Below are 16,995 nucleotides of genomic sequence, written 5' to 3' on the forward strand. Positions count from 1 at the left end.
CACAAATTAGGAAGACTTTCAGAAATATTTTAGCAGTTATTCTCCATTTTTATCAAGGCCCAGAGTAAAATGACTGAATCTATGGTAAGAGGGTAATTATATACTAGCTTCTGTCTAGCAAACCACAATTCCAGCACCATAAGGGAGTTTGAAAAATGTGCGCAGGAAGATGTAGGGCATCACCAGGACTCAAGTGCTGGTGTTTCCTTGTTGCTGACTTTTAGGAGTAAATCCTTGAGCCTTGGTTTTCTTTTCAGTAAAGTTAGGATATGCTACCGGTCTTTTGACTGGCAGTTATTACAAGTTTAACATGATTGTTAAGAGTATGCTTGGATGATTTGCGTGGAAACTCATGCAAAACCCAGTTTCACATTCCATTTCTAAATGTTCCTAACATAAAATGTTTCCAAATGACCTGGTGAGCTTTTAAAGACACAAATGTCACCCTTACTTTCATCTAAGTAAATCAGAACCTTTGAGAGATGGGCCTCAGGGATATGTATCACTAAAACATTCTTCATGTGACTCTGATTAAAAACTCTGAAAAACAAAAGAAAAGTACTGGAAATACAATTTGTGGTGTTTGGGGAACAAGACTTTTTAAGAGACTATCTAAGACCTCTGTTTAAGTTGAACTTGACCAAGTTAGAAAGTCCTTGTTTATAGCTTGCTCTTGTTGGCTCTAAAAGAATAGATTTTCCAAGTCCTTTATTGTAAATCCTTTATATACTAAGGGACAGATTCAAAGTATCTCCTTATTTGCATGAATTTCCATATCAAGGTTTTCTATTAACTGGATTTGTGGTTGGGGAGCTTTAAGCCAGTAAGTCCTGTGTTCTTTTGTTACTGCACATGGTATATGTGGTGTTAACCTAAACTGTACCTTTAAAGCTGCCTTGTCTGAACTACTGAATTTGTGTTATGGTGAATATAAAAGAATCTATATCATCCTGAAAAGAACAAAGCAGTATTATCTTATATTTGTACAAAACTATTATGCAACAAATGCCTAACGTGCTTATTGTATGCAAGAACCTGGGCTAGGCATTGTGAGAAATAAGGTCTTTTAACAAGGAGTCAGACTAAATGGGTAACATTGATGACCCTAGGGACTGAGGTGGGTCAAAGGGGCTTCAACTTTATAGTGTCTCAGTTCTTTTTAAAAAAATAAAAGTTTTATTGAGATATAATTCATATATCATAAATTTCACCATTTGAAAATGTGCAGTGTCTTCAGTATATTCATAAAGTTGTATAACCAGCACCATTAATTCCAGAATATTCTCACTGTAAAAGGAAACTCCCTACCCAGTCAGTCTCCATTTTCCCAGTCCCTGGCAACCACTCTGCTGCTTTCTGTCTCTGTGGCATTTTCTATAAATGGAATCAGGTAGTATGTGGCTTCTTTCACTTAGTGCAGTGTTGTCACGGATTGTCTCTGTTGTAGTGTGTTTCAGTACTTCATTCCTTTTTGATTGAATCCCCTGTGTGGATATGTCACATTTTGCTTAATCACTCATTGATTGATGGACATTTAGATTGTTTTCACTTTTTGGCTGTTATGAAGAGTGGTGCTATGAGCATTCATGTATAATTTTTTGCATGGGTATGCTTTCAGTTCTCTTGGTTATATGCCTAGTAGTGGAGTTTCTGGGTCATATGGTAACTCTTTGAGGAACTATCAAACTATTTTATCTCAGGATGTGTGTGTAAGAGAGAGAGAGAGAGAGAGAGAGAGAGAGAGAGAGAGATCCACATACTATTTTGTACTTTAAAATCAATTTTAAGTACTTTAAAAATAGCACAGAAAGTATTATAGGGGATGCTAAGAAGAATCTAAATTTATATTTGATTGTATTTTTTTAAAACGTGCCAAGTTGTGTTTGCTCTTAATTTTTTTTTTTTTTTTTTTTTTTTTTGGCGGGAGGAGCAATACTAGAGATTGAACTCAAGGGCACTCAACCACTGAGCCATCTCCCCAGCCCTTTTTTTAAATTTTATTTAGAGACCGGGTCTCACTGAGTTGCTTAGCATCTCACTGTTAATGAGACTGGCTTTAAACCTGCAATCTTTCTGCCTCAGCCTCCCAAGCCACTGGGAATACAGGCATGTATCACTGCACTTGGCTGCTCTTAATTTTTTTAAATATTTTTTTTAGTTGTTGATAGACTTTTATTTTATTTTTTTATTTACATGTGGTGCTGAGACTCAAACCCAGTGCCTCACACTTGCGAGGCTAGTGCTCTACCCTGAGCTACATCCCCAGCCCTTAATTTTTATACAGTCACTTATGTTTCTCCAAAGTTTGAAAATGTACATTCCCTGTTCTGACCTCAGAGCCTGAGAATGGGAATTCTCTTATGGCATTTAACACCTTCTGCAGAGGAATTAGTAGCATGCATACCTCTTTAATGCTAGATTCTGAGGACCCTGAAAGCAAATTTGTACCACCTATAGAACAAATGCTTAGTTTATACTCTTCAAATATCAGTTTGACCAATGTTAGTACATTCTTAGACTTTTCAAGTTGGTTTTAAAAGAAAAAATATTTTTTGACCAAGGCATCCTTAGTTCACTTATCTCTAGGTAGAGTTTCTCATTCTTCTGTTTCTACCTAAATGTGTTGGTCAGCATTTTGTCACTGACCAAAGTACCTGACAAGAACAACTTAGAGGAGAAGTTATTTTGGCCCACAATTTCAGAGGTTCTGTCCATGTTCAGCCAGTGTCATCATTCTGGCCTGAGGTAAGGTCAAGCCTCGTGGTCCAAGGGTGCAGTGGAAGAGAGCTACTCAGCTTATGGAGTCCAGGAAGCAGAAGAAGAGAGTGGAAAGAGCCAGGGGGTCAAGATATAGTCCCCAAGAGCACACCCCAGAGACCCACCTCCTCCAGCCCAGAGTTACCATTCAATACAAAAGTCCTTTCAAATTATCAATCCATCAAATGGATCAATCCACTGATTAGGTTCAGGTCTCATAATCAAATTATTTCACCTCTGAATATTTCTGCATTAACACATTTGGGGGTACTTCATATCCAAATCATAACACCAACATTCTTCTTCCAATATCTGGCTGGTCTCTGTTTATAAAATGAACATTTGTTTGAGTCAGACAGATCTGAGTTTGAATCCTGCTTCTACTATTCAATAGAAACATGACTTACGACAAGTTTATTTTTCTGAGCCTCACTTTCTGTCTGGAAGTATTTGGCAAAATGTGAATAAAGTTCCTTACTCCATTTTAATCCCCATCTTCTTTGTGGATTTTTCTTTGCTAACATTGACAGTGGCAGGAAATTAGAGTGATGGCAGATTTCGGCTCCAGTCATGTGCTGTGTAATGTCTTGGTCAGTAGTGAAACACATGTGGGAGGGTCCCTTAAGGTTATAATGGTGCCACATAATTCCTATGACATAGTCTTTTCAACTTTTCTGTGTTTAGGTACACAAATAATTGATATTGTGCTTTAGTTGCCTGCTTAATTCAGCACAGTAGTATGCTATACAGATTTGTAGCCTGGTGTACTGGGCTAAACCAAATGGCTGAAGCGTGAGGTAGGCTATACCATCTAGGTTTATGTATGTATAAGTGATGTTCACTCAAGGATGAAATCACCTAGCAGTGAATTTTTCAAAACAAGCCACCCTCATTAAGTGACATATGATTGACTGGATTTGGGGGGCATTTGATTATGTAACAAGCTATTCAACACATCTACTACTAGGCACATTGATAACTTTGTTCTTTCAACCCACTGAGGGAGCACTGTTAAAGGGAACCTAATTCTGACTCAGTGGGAAAGATTGGGTAATCTAATGAGAACTTGAGTTTGTAGCATCAGTTTAGTTTGCTTGCAGTGAAAAGAGAAAGTATTGTACTGTAGGCTTAAGAATGCATATTTCAGAAAATATGTATTTTAAAACCTTGACCAATGTTAGTACATCTAGAGAAGATGCCAGCCTAAGAAGTCATGTGGAACCACATCAAATAAGGAGTAGTTGGCACCTCAGAGTGTATTGGTGTGAGAGAAAGAAGAGTTTTTGTTTCTTTTTTAACACTCATTTATTTCTTATGCCTGAGTATTTGAATTAATTATGTATGTCTACTCCCTGTGGAAATGGTAGTATTTGCTATTTGCCAGGCATGACTTTACTATCTTTTCTAGAAGACTATTTTTAAAGTTAGATCAAAGTTATACTAAGTGTATTTACTGAGAAATATTAGTCCAGAGAATCTGAGGCCAGAAACATTGACTCTGAGAAGGTCATGGCTCATAACCACTTAGGTTTGATTTGGAGAGAAAGTGTACTGGGGGATTGAACCCAAGGGGTGCTTTGGCACTGAGCCACATCCCCAGCTCTTAATTTTTTATTTTAAGGTAGTGTCTTACAAAGTTACTGAGAGTCTTGCTAAATTACTGTGGCTGCCCTCTAATTAACAATCTTCACTTCTTAGCCCCCTGAGTTGCTGAAGTTAAGGATTGTGCCATCATGCCCAGCACATAACCACTGGCTTTATTTTTTTTAACCCACTGGTTTAAAAAAAATTTTTTTTTAGTTATAGTTGGGCACAATACCTTCATTTTGCTTATTTATTTTTATGTGGTGCTGAGGATTGAACCCAGGGCCTCGTATGTGCTAGGCAAGCACTCTACCACTGAGTTACAACCCCAGCCCTACCCGCTAGTTTTGATCTCATATTATTAATCAATTGGAGTTCCTTATTATTAGTAGACACAAACAAAATACATGTATTCTGCTCCCAAACCTACAGGGACTTTATTAGAATTGGAGGAACAATATTTTTTCTTTGAGTAGTTAGGAAAATAGGCTTTGTCATTGACAAATCTAAAGGAGCTTGTGATTACAATTGACTTTGGAAAGGAAAGAACAAATTGTTTCCCATTGATGGTGACTTAACTTGGTGTAGGGGATTCTGCAATACATGCAGACTTACATAATTACTGTTCCTGGAAGGTCCATTAGGTATAAAGATGTAATTATCCCTTGTTAATTATGCTAGAAAAAAAGCATAACTTGAATCTTACCTTGAGGAACCAGGAAAGCTATGTTTGGAAATTCTGTGTCCCCAGCAGAACCGGGTGTGGTAAAGATAGACTATTACTGCATGCATATAGGATGCCTCCCTCTCACTGGGGATGTAAGTGATAATATGGTCCTTAGCTTTCAGGACCCTGGGCTAGAAGGGAATCCATCAATCAATATGTAATGGAGAGCCACAGTGAAAAGTGCTGCAGTGCAGATGTAGAGAGCACAGGGGAGAATACAGACAACTGACTGGGGATGCCCAACTGAAGAAGGCTTCAGCGAGGTGTCACATGAACTAGGTCTGGAAGGACCAGAAAGTTGGACTCCAGGGAAAGAAGAAAGGTATTTCTGTCAGAAAGATATACCTGTGGGCTGGGGACGTGGCTCAAGCGGTAGCGCGCTCACCTGGCATGCGTGTGGCGCCAGGTTCGATCCTCAGCACCACATACAAACAAAGGTGTGTCTGCCGAAAACTAAAAAAAAAAAATTAAAAAATTCTCTCTCTCTCCCTCTCCCTCCCTCCCCCCCCTCTTAAAAAAAAAAAAAAGAAAGAAAGAAAAAAAAAGAAAGATATACCTGTGAAACTGGCCCCTGACACGGTGAATGGTCAGGATGGAGCTGACACATGGGTGGAGTGGTAGGATTTGCAAGGTAAATGGGTTATAAACACTCTTATATGTTATGTTAAGGAGTTTTTAACTTTTATTATTTAGAGATCAGGAAAGTGGAGTTATGGCTTGACATGGCACATCTGTATTGCAACCTCTAGTTTTATAATTAAATAACTTGGGAAACATTCTATATTTCTTTTTCTTGGAGGCCTTATATGTATATAACTGCCTTGAAGGTTCTGGAATGATAAACCCATTTGTTTAATACATGGTCTCTCTTACCTTTTTAAAATTTTTTTTAATTCTATTTTGTTATATATGATAGCAGAATGCATTATAATTCATATTACACATATAGAGCACATTTTTTCTTATCTCTGGTTGTATACAAAGTATATTCACACTATTTGTGTCTTTATACATGTACTTTGGGTAATGATGTCCATCTCATTCCACCATCTTTTTTTATACCCCTTGCCCCTTCCCTTCCTACCCCTCTACCTATCTAGAATTCATCTAATCTTCCCATGCTCCTTCTCCCAATCCCAGTATGAATCAGCCTCCTTATATTAGAGAAAACATTTGGCATTTGTTTTTGGGGGGATTGGATAACTTCACTTAGCATCATATTCTCCAACTCATCCATTTACCTGAAAATGTCATGATTTTACTCTCTTTTATTGCTGAGTAATATTCCATTGTGTATATATGCCACATTTTCTTTATCCATTCATCTACTGACGGGCATCTAGGTTGGTTCCACAGTTTAGCTATTGTGAATTGTGCTGCAGTTAACATTGATGTGGCTGTGTCCCTATAGTATGTTTAGGCATACGATTTAGGGGAAGGAGGCAGGAGAGACAGGTTTCTAAGAAAATTTTAAAAAGAGCCTTTCTCACCAATCTATCAGTATTAGTTAGGGACTAGAGGTGGAACCTTTCATAAACCTAAAGACAGCCTGGTACTGGGGGTGAGGAAGTTGAGGCTCTTATTCTGTCTTTACTGTTAAATGAGTTTTGTGCCCTTGGCCAATTCACCATGTTTTTGAGATTGACTCATCCTCAAGACCCAGATAATACTGCCTGACCATTCCATGTTAAACACTTAACATATATTAGCTCATTAAGTCCTCAAATTAAACCTGAAGTTAGATTCTCATTTCAGAAATAAGAAAACTGAGAAACTGAAAGATTAAAGAAATCATTCAGGACCACCTTCTAGTAGTAGATGGAGGTGCTGACAGACAAGGATGGGCTGTGTTCAGGAGAAAGAATAGTTTGGAGGCACACAAATGAACAGGGGCAGGTAATCTTCAAGGAATCACAGTACAATCTGGTATGTAGAAGATAAGAATGGAAAAGGTAGGTTTAAACCAGGTTGTAGAGGGTCTTTGAATGCTGTTGCATTTGCATTTTATTCTGTAGCCATTAGGAGTCACTACCCCAATTTCAAGTGAGGCATTAGAAATGTTCTCATTCAATGTTCATTAAATCAAAAAATATATATATTTAAACATACACCATTGTTTTATGTACCATAAGCAAGAAAAAAAATCCACATCATCTTATTGAAAGAGGATTTTTAGACTTACTTGGTCATGAATTTCTGGTCTGTTACTTTTCTGCATGCATAAAAGGGAAAATGTAAGTAAAATTTACTGGTAAAGGATTCCTAAAACCCCTTCATATCCAATTCCAACTTTGAATCATTTTGATTCATCATATTTATTTATGTAACAACCATCCTATTGCCTTCAGGAGCATTGATAGTGCAACATTTCTTAAAAATGCCTCATCGTTGTCTTCAAATTTTTCTTTCGAGTCAATGAAACATTCTGTGAATTCCAATACTGGTACTCTTTAAGATTTTTTTTTTTTTTTTTTTTGTACTGGTGATTGAACCCAGGAGTGGTCAACCACTGAACCAGTCCTTTTTATTTCTTTTGTTTGTTTATTCTTTTGGACACAATACATTTATTTATTTATTTATTTATTTATTTATTTATTTATTTGTGGTGCTGAGGACCAAACCCAGTGCTTTACAAACATGCTAGGCAAGCACGCTACCACTGAGCCATGACCATAGCTCTTATTTATTTTATTTTGAGACAGGGTCTCACTAATTTGCTTAGGGCTGCTAAATTGCTAAGGCTGGCTTTGAGCTTGCAATCCTCCTGCCTCAGCCTCTGGAGCTGCTGGGATTACAGGTATGTGCCATTACACCTGGCTGACTAGAAGATTTGATTTTTTTTAATATTTATTTTTTAGTTGTAGTTGGACACAATACCTTTATTTTATTGATTTATATGTGGTACTGAGGACTGAACCCAGGGCCCCGCATAAGCGAGGCAAGCACTCTACTGCTAAGTCACAACCCCAGCCCCCTGACTAGAAGATTTTAACAAAAATGTTCATATTTCTTCCCAAAATAGCCTTTGAATTATTTGTTCAGTCACACTACCAGATGATTATTAACACCAGATGGTGTTATTTAGTCACACCACCAGATGATAGTCAGGTGAATCCTCATGCAGGCAATGATGGGTGTGTCCTGACTGCAGTTTAACAGAAGTTGCTGTCAATAGCAAGAAACTTTCTCTCTTTCTTTTTTTTTTTTAATTTTTATTTTGGGCAGGGTGAGGGTTACTGGGGATTGAACTCAGGGGCACTCAACCACTGAGCCACATCCCCAGCCCTACTTTGTATTTTATTTAGAGACAGGGTCTCACTGAGTTGCTTAGTGCCTCCCTTTTTGCTGAGGCTGGCTTTAAACTCCCAATCCTCAATCCTCCTACATCAGCCCCCTGAGGCACTGGGATTACAGGCATGTGCCACCATGCCCAGCCAAAACTTTCTCATTTTGATGCTAAAATTTTTGTTTATTTATTTATTTGAGGTACTGGGGATTGAACCCAGGGGCACTCTAACACTGAGTTACATCCCCAGTCCTTTGTATTTTTTGAGACAGGGTCCGCTAAACTGCCCAAGATGGCCTGGAATCCCTGAGTTACTGGGATTACAGATGTGGACCAACATGCCTGGCTTGATGCCTGGCTTAAATTAAATATAATGGCCTGCAGAAGGTCGCACAGGGGTAAAATTATCAGGACCAGAATTTAAAAGTAAGGAGTATGGTTCCTGGAACTAGACTGCTTAGCTTCCAGTCCTAGCTCCTCCACTTAAAAGCTTTGTGACTTTGGGTAAGTTTCTTCACATCTCTGAATCTGTAAAATTGAGATAGTAATACTAGCTTTATAGAGTAGTTGAGAAGAATAACTACAAAATACTTAGAATAGTGCTTGGCACCTATTAATCTTCCCTCCCCTATACAGAATCAGCTTCTGAAGAGGACTATTTAATATAAACTTGAGGCTCAAAGAGCCCAATTTTTTCATAGTGTCATAGCTGCTCAGCAACAAAGTCCCTTGGGACTTCAGCTCTTTCCATTGTTCTGCATCATCTGCTCTACTGGTTTTACCGGAAGCATGGATACAGGAATGTGAATAGTGGTCTCCGGTCACTATTGCCTCTTCCCTTGCAATCCTGGGAGAGTTATCTCTCTGATTGCTGGATGTGTGTTTTTATTTAAGGTATTTCTAGATGTTGTAGGATGTCAGAATAATTATGGCCCCAGTACTATCTATCAAAGATTGGGCATGCTTTATGTTTTCCTAGGATTGTTAGCTTTCTGAAATGAGGTTAATGTGCAGGCTTCATTCACCTGGTGTGAATGTTTATTATTAATACTAAAAATATAGCAGAGAAGTTATCATAAGCAAAATATAGCAGGAAAACTAGCATTCCATATCCATAGTTGGATGGACCTCTGACCTGAAGAATGGGGTATCTCACTGAGGAGGCTACCATAGTATGCTCCTTGTCATACATGTCTAAGGGCTTCTATATCACCAGGGGATACCTGGTTGACTCTATCAGTATTTCCTAGCAGAGCTAGGAAAAGATGGAAGAAGTCAAGACAAAGTCCCTGAAAAGCATGATTCAGAGAAGAGCCTCTTCTTTCCTATTCCTTAGTCCCAGGCATAGGCTTAGCTCTTGCAAGAGGCTTTTTCAGAATAAGCTGTTTCTGTAGCCATCTTTCCTTTTCTCTGCATCCCTAGATATGAGGTATAATTCTTTATTGGGGATCGAGTCTTCCTCCATTGTTACTTTACTCTCTTCCTTGTCCCTTTTTACCAGGATCCATTATTGCGAGACTGTACTTTTTCCCCATTCAGAGAAAGAAGGTACAGGCCAACATAGGATACCAGGGCTCAGTTGAGGACCTGAAAAGAGTCTTCCTCAGCAAAAACAAATGATAACAAACATATTGACCCAAGTCTAAAATGTAGATTCATTTTCAGAGCCAAAGGACTAAACACAACACAGACAAGAAGTAAACAAGAAACTGATTTACTGGGACAAAGCCAAGCACAAAGACAAGGTAGTCCTGATTTAAGATCCCACAGCATGGAACATTTCTCTCCAAGCTGCATTCCTCAGCAGAATCACTCAGACACTTAGGTGCATCTTCTTTTTATAGCCACGTGCCTCTAGGAAGGTGGAGGCTGTTCTTGGGTAATGATTATTTTTAGCTTGACTCAATGCCATGTGTGGCTATGGCCTGAGATTTAGAGTCATGCCCACCTGGTTTGAACCCTGGCTCTTCTACTTAATTGGTATGTATCATAAAGCAAATTTACTTAGTCTCTTTAAGCCTCACTTTCCACAACTACAAAGTTGGGAGGGAAATAATACATATTAAAGGACTCTTGTATTAAGAAATTATATAATGTAGGGTCAGTATAAGGCATTTAGTTCAGCCCCTGATACACCATAAATAATCCGATAAACTACTTGATGAGGCCTGTAGTGCCTCCCAAATTCATTCTCATACCACTCTCTGATGGTCAACTACCGTTGAGCCACACTGGCTCTTCTGTTCTTCAAAAGACCCAAGTTCTTCCTCAATTAAGGCCTTTGTGCTTGCTTTTCTTTCTGTCTAGAATATATCACCTCCCCCACAACTTCCACATATCTGGCTTCCTCTCATCCTTCTGATATCAGCTAGTTCCTTCAAACAACGTAAGTAGCTATGAGCATGGACTCTGAATTAGCTCTACCACTTATTGGCTCTGTGGCCTTGAACTTGTTACTTCTTTATTTTTTTATTTTTGATCCTGGGGATTGAACCTAGAGGCATTTTACCACTGAGCCACATCCCTGACCAATTTTATTTTCAAACAGGGTCTCACTAAATTGCTTTAGCCCTTGCTAAGTTGCTGAGCCTGGCTTTCAACTTGCAATCCTCCTGCCTCAGCCTCCTGAGCTGCTGGGACTACAGGTATGCCCCAGTGCCAGCTCATGTTACTTTGTATTCTGATTTTTTTATATAGGGTAACAATGTCTCTTTCATTAGACTGCTGTGAGAATTAAGTAATTCATACATATAAAGCATCTAGAATGGTGCTTAGCATGATGTAGTGACCCTCTGTAAAAGTTATTGCTGTTTGCTGGGTGTTATGGCATACACCTGTAATCCCATGGCTTGGGCAGCTGAGGCAGGATCATGAGTTCAAATATGGCCTCAGCCATGATAAGGCACTAAACAACACAGTGAGACCCTGTCTCTAAATGAGATACAAAATAGGGCTGGGGATGTGGCTCAGTGGTTGAGTGCCCCTGAGTTCAGTCCCCAGTACTGCCCCCCAAAAGTGATTGCTGTTGTAATAAAATGTCAGAATCTTGTGGAGAGCCTCCTCAACCACTTTATTTAGCAATCTCCCCCAAACTGATGTGATTATTTACAAATTTAGGTATATTCCTACCATCTTGTTTCATGCTATTTATCCTGCTTTCTCTCCTTCAATTAGATTTATCTGTGTTTTTTTTTTCCTCTTCCTCCCATGGTTTGGAATTCACATATTCTACTTCTATTATTTTAATGATTTGCTTTATCTCTTTTTTTAACCCAAATTCTTTATTTGCAATCTCATTTGGGTGGGGGGGCAGTACTGGGGACTGAACCCAGGAGTATTTAACCATAGATCCACATCCCCACCCTTTTAATTTTTTTAATATTTATTTTTTAGTTTTAGGTGGACACAATATCTTTATTTTACTTCTCTGTGGTGCTGAGGATCGAACCTAGTGCCTCATGCATGCTAGGCAAGCACTCTACCACTGAGCCACAATCCCAGCCCCCTTTTAATTTTTTTGAGACAGGATCTTGCTGAGTTTTTAGGGCCTCACTAAGTTGCTGAGGCTGGTTTTCAGCTTGCAATCCTCCTGCTTCAGCCACCTGAGTCACTGGGATTGTAGGTGTGTGCCACTGGGCCAGCTTCCTTATTTGGAATCTAAAGTAAAACACCACCTCTCTGCTATTTAGAATTCAAGATCTTTAGAAAGTTCTGCTTTAGAACACTATTATACTGTTGGTGGGATTGTACCTTGGTACAGCACTATGGAAATCAGAAGGAGGTTCCTCCAAAGATTAGGCATGGAACCACCATAGGACTCAGCTATCACACACCCTCAGTATTTGTCCTAAAGAATTTAAATCATCATGCTGTAGTGACATATGCATATCCATGTTTATAGCAGCACAGTTCACAATAGACAAACTATGGAACCAGCCTAGGTGTCCATCAATGGACGAATAGATAAAGAAAATTCAGTATATATACACAATGGAGTTTTATTCAACCATAAAGAAAAATGTAATTGTCATTTGCAGGAAAAAGGATGAATCTAGAGATCATTATATTCAGGGAAGTAAGTCAAACTCAGAAGGTAAGGAAGGTATGTTTTTTCTCATATGCAGATGCTAGAGAGGAAAAAGTAAAAGAAAGGTGGGGTCAGATCTCAAAGAGATCAAAGGGAAGTCAGTAAAGAAAAAGGGCCAAGAGATAGGGAGGGAGGGAAAAACTGGCATTTGAGTGGAAACTGAAAAGAGGAGGAGAACAATTGGGGAGTGATATTGGCCAAATTATATTGTTATATTGTGTGCATCTACAGATATGTAACAACAAATCTCATCATTTATGTACAACTATAATGCACCAATAAAAAAGGTGAAAAATAGAGCAAGTTCTGCTTTAATTCTGTTATTTCCTCTACATTGGTCTTTATTGTTGTCTAATCTTTTGATTCCAATTTGTTTTCCACCCTCTCTTCCCAATTTAGCTGTCATTACTATTTTATACTGTCAGTGCCTTGGAAACCCACATGTTCACCAATTTCTTTCACTACATTAGATATGCATGTTGGTTGGAAGGATAAATGACCACAGAAGTTAAAAGAGTGAACCAAGAATGCAGTATAGCATAGCAAGACATCTATAATAAATGCCACTAGCAAAAGTGGAAACATCATAAGATTTACCTGATCATTACTTAGTATTTAAGTACTGTCTTGTATCTAATCATATTTAGCTAATTCAGTTGATGTTTATGCCCCTACTTAGTGTATAGCCTCAATAGATTACACCAACGAGGCAATAGAGGAAAAGAAGATTCTGGCCTTTGGAAAATCCTATATGTTATAAGTGAATAATAAAAGCTAGTGCTTCTTCATTACAGTATCTAGTAAGCACCTACTATATATGAAATTATGTATTAGTCAGTGGGAATGACACTAAGACAAAGAAACTGATACTGGTGTTTCCATTCTAGTGGGTGAGGTGAAGGAAGGGAAAGCCAAATTAAAATCAGTTAGCAGGAGTTATTTAAATAATAAATGTTGTGCACACCTATAATTCCAGCAGTTTGGGAGCCTGAGGCAGGAGGATCATAAGTTCAAGGCAGCCTCAGTAACTTAGCAAGACCCTGACTCAAAAAAAAAAAAACACAAAGAGGGCTTGGGTTGTGGCTCAGAGGTAGAGTGCTTACCTACCATGCGTGAGGGACTGGGTTCGATCCTCAGCACCATAAAAAATAAAATAAAGATATTGAAAAAAAATATTTGAAGTCATAAACTACAGTAAAATAAATGAAGCTACTGATGCACATATATTAGATGTGCAACAAGAATGTGTGTATATATTCACCAAGAGCAAATAAAAGAGAATGTCCAAAGCATCACTATTTGCAATGCAAAAAAAAAAAAAAGATATTGCATCCATCTATAACTAAAAAATAAATATTAAAAAAATACAAAAACAGCTAGGGATGCAGTTCAGTGGTAGGGCATCCCTGGGTTCTATCTCAGTACTACCAAAAAAATTTTTTTTTTTTTTTTTTACTGATCACCCACCAAGTCAGAGTTAGCTATAGTAGATGCTAGGAATACACCACAGAATGAAAACAAAAGTCCCTGTCTTCATGGAGTTTACAGTCCTTTGTGGGAAAGACTGACTATAAGAAAATATAAGATGCTATGGAGAAAGAAATGCAGGAGTAGAAAGTGTATGTGTGTAAGGTACAGTTTTAAGCAAGGTAAGGAAGGCCTCTAAAAATTTGACATTTAAGTGGAAACTGAAAAGAGGAGGAGAAGAACCATGTGGCTTCTGGAATAAGAATGTCACGAAGAACTGCTAGGACAAAAGCTCTGAGTCACAAAGCACTTGGATAGCCCCACTATGGGGATTGTGATAGGAGGTGAAGTCATAGATTACAGGAGAACAGAAAACTTGGGCCATTTTGAGAAATGTCATATTGTCTGAGTGAAATAACATTAGGAAAAAATTAAATGTTAAAATGATTAAATAAAATATGGGTTGAATTATATGTCTGAAGCCAGCTGGGCAGCATACACTTTATATCAAAGAGAGGAGGGGGGATAGAGAAGAGGCATGAATACCCCAAACACTTTTCCTTGTGCTATTTTGTTTTTATCCATGTCTCAACTAAAGGTGATTTATCTTACATGATTTTGGAGTTTTTCCTCCCAAATTTTGAGGTATGAGAAGTTTTCAATTCCAGTAACAGTAGAATAGCTTATATTAGATCAAATCTTGTACAGGAAAAAAATTATAAACTTAAAATATGTAAAATAAGTGTCTGAAATCACCAAAGAACAACCAGACAGAGTAGGTAAAAACTAGAGAAATTTTGATTTTTAAAATACAGGAAAGATATGTATCATATCTTGCCTTCTGAAGGTATCTTCCAGTGTACACAGGGAACAGTAGTAATTAGAAGCCAAGCAGAAAGTTGTACATTTGGCCTAAAGAGTTTGAGATCTACAGAGCAACTAGAAATTGAACAGAAAAATCCTGGAAGTCGGGAACAACAAAAAATCTGTGACTAAACACAACTGATAATGGTACAGCTACTTGTATGGTATGCACAAGGCCCTGGGTTCAAGGCTCAGTCCCTAGCACTGCAAGAACAAAAAGATTTAGTTGACCCTTGTACTCTGATGAGTAAGACTTTCAGGACCCAAGGAGGAAACAAGGAAGGAGAAACTGCTGAACTTTCAGCTGCTACCCACCACCAGGAGACATGTTGCAGTTTGAGACCTGCCAAATTAGAACAGCTTGGTCACACCTTGAACTTTCCATTGAAATCTAGAGGAGTACAACCTAGAATAAAAATTGTGTCCCCACACTTAGGGAATGACCATAGGACTGGGCACCATACCAAAATAGATCTGTTTCAAGAAAAGTGTAGATTAATCCTCCATAAATTCAAAGTTATCCTTCAGAAAATGCCTGCTAAAACAGAAATCACTCTGCAGAGAAAGATAACAGGACCAGAATCTCCTCGATGTATCATGCTCAACATTTGAAGAAGCACTTCCAGCTGGGCCCAGCGTCACACATCTATAATCCCAGTGACTTTCACGGTGGAGGCAGGAGGATCACAACTTGAGGATAGCCCCTGCAGTTCAACAAGATCCTTGCTAAATTGCATAAGCTAGCCTCAAAAGAAAGAAAGAAAGAAATAGATAAATAAGGACTAGAATGTAATGCAGTGGTAGAGCCCCTGGGTTCAAGCCTCAGTACCACAAAAACATTTTTTTAAATGAAACTTTTCCAGTATGTCTTTTTATATGCAAGAGAAAAATCAGTTTTTAGAGACCCTCTAACAACCCACATGTTGAAATTAGCAAAGACTTTTAAAAACTATGATAAACACGTTAGGGTCTACAGTTAAAAAAAAAATGGATGTAATAGGTGAACAGATGGGAAATTTCTGAAGAGATTTGGAAATTGAGGGCTGTAAAACAATAGAAACTTTGGAATTAAAAGTTATAGTATTCAGTAAACTAATTGGTGAGAAGAATAGAAGACAGAATGAGGGAATGTGATAGACCAAGATAAATCATTCAAACCAAAGAACAGAGAAAAAGATTGGGAGGAAAAAAACACCAAAGCTCAGTGATTTATGGACTAGTGTCAGGAAATCTAACTTGTAGTGGAGTTCCAGAAGGGGTAGGGGAAAGGGAGAAAAATACTTGAAGAAATATTAACTAAATTATTCCAAATTTTATCATAAATAGCAACCCACAGATCCTGGAATTTCAGTTAATTTCAAATAGGATCAACACAAAAACATACCCAAGCTCATTATCATCAAGGTGCTAAAAACAAAGATACAGAAAATATCTTCAAAGTAGTTAAGAGAAGAAACACACACACACACACACACACACACACAACACACACACACACACAGTTTCTTCCAAGGTGATAGCTGCTTTTATCTGAAATAATGGAGACTACAAGATGATGTAGTGACTGTATCTCTACAGTCCTAAAAGGAAAAAAAAAAAAAGAAAAACTATTATCCTAGTTTCTATACCCAGTGAAAATTTCTCTTTTTTTCTTAAATATAAAGGCAAAATAAAATTGTCATTTTTTTTAAAACTGAGAATGTGTTACCAGACAACTCAGAATATAAGAAATACTACAGGCCCCTTGAGACCAGGAACTGTGGCTGTCATCCTACGTACTTCTGCCTAACACAGTCTCATCATTGTAGGAATGCATTTTTCTTCATACTCCATACATACTTGCTAGGTATAAGGCATGATGCCAAGACATTAATTTTATTTCATATCCTCAGAATAGCCTAACAGGATAAGCATATTATTGTCTTTATTTCTCAAGTGAAGAAAGAAGGCATAGAGAATATAAGCTGTGATACAGTAAAGTGGTGCATCATCTTAGACTATGTCCAGTGAAAAATTCTTTTTATATATGAAAACAAATTTTTTTAAATGCATTGCTGGGGATGGGACCCAGGACTTCACACATACTATATCCTAAGCAAGCTGTCTACACCCCCAGAACTCATATATATATTTTAAAGCTGTGTTACCAAACAACCCCTAATATAAGAAGTACCCCAAAAAAGTACTTCAATAGTGTGTACCTCTGTGGATACAGAGTTATTT

General features: G+C 38.0%; 1 protein-coding gene across 1 annotated transcript in view; it reads left to right on the top strand.

Annotated features, from left to right (window-relative positions):
* GAB2 (GRB2 associated binding protein 2) overlaps positions 1–16,995 on the top strand; it is a 189,056-nt gene that overhangs the window by 21,622 nt on the left and 150,439 nt on the right. The gene's annotated exons all lie outside the window — the stretch shown is intronic.

Source organism: Spermophilus citellus (genome assembly GCF_964194105.1).
Source record: "Spermophilus citellus genome assembly, chromosome: 2".
In the NCBI taxonomy this organism is placed as follows: Eukaryota; Metazoa; Chordata; class Mammalia; order Rodentia; family Sciuridae; genus Spermophilus; species Spermophilus citellus.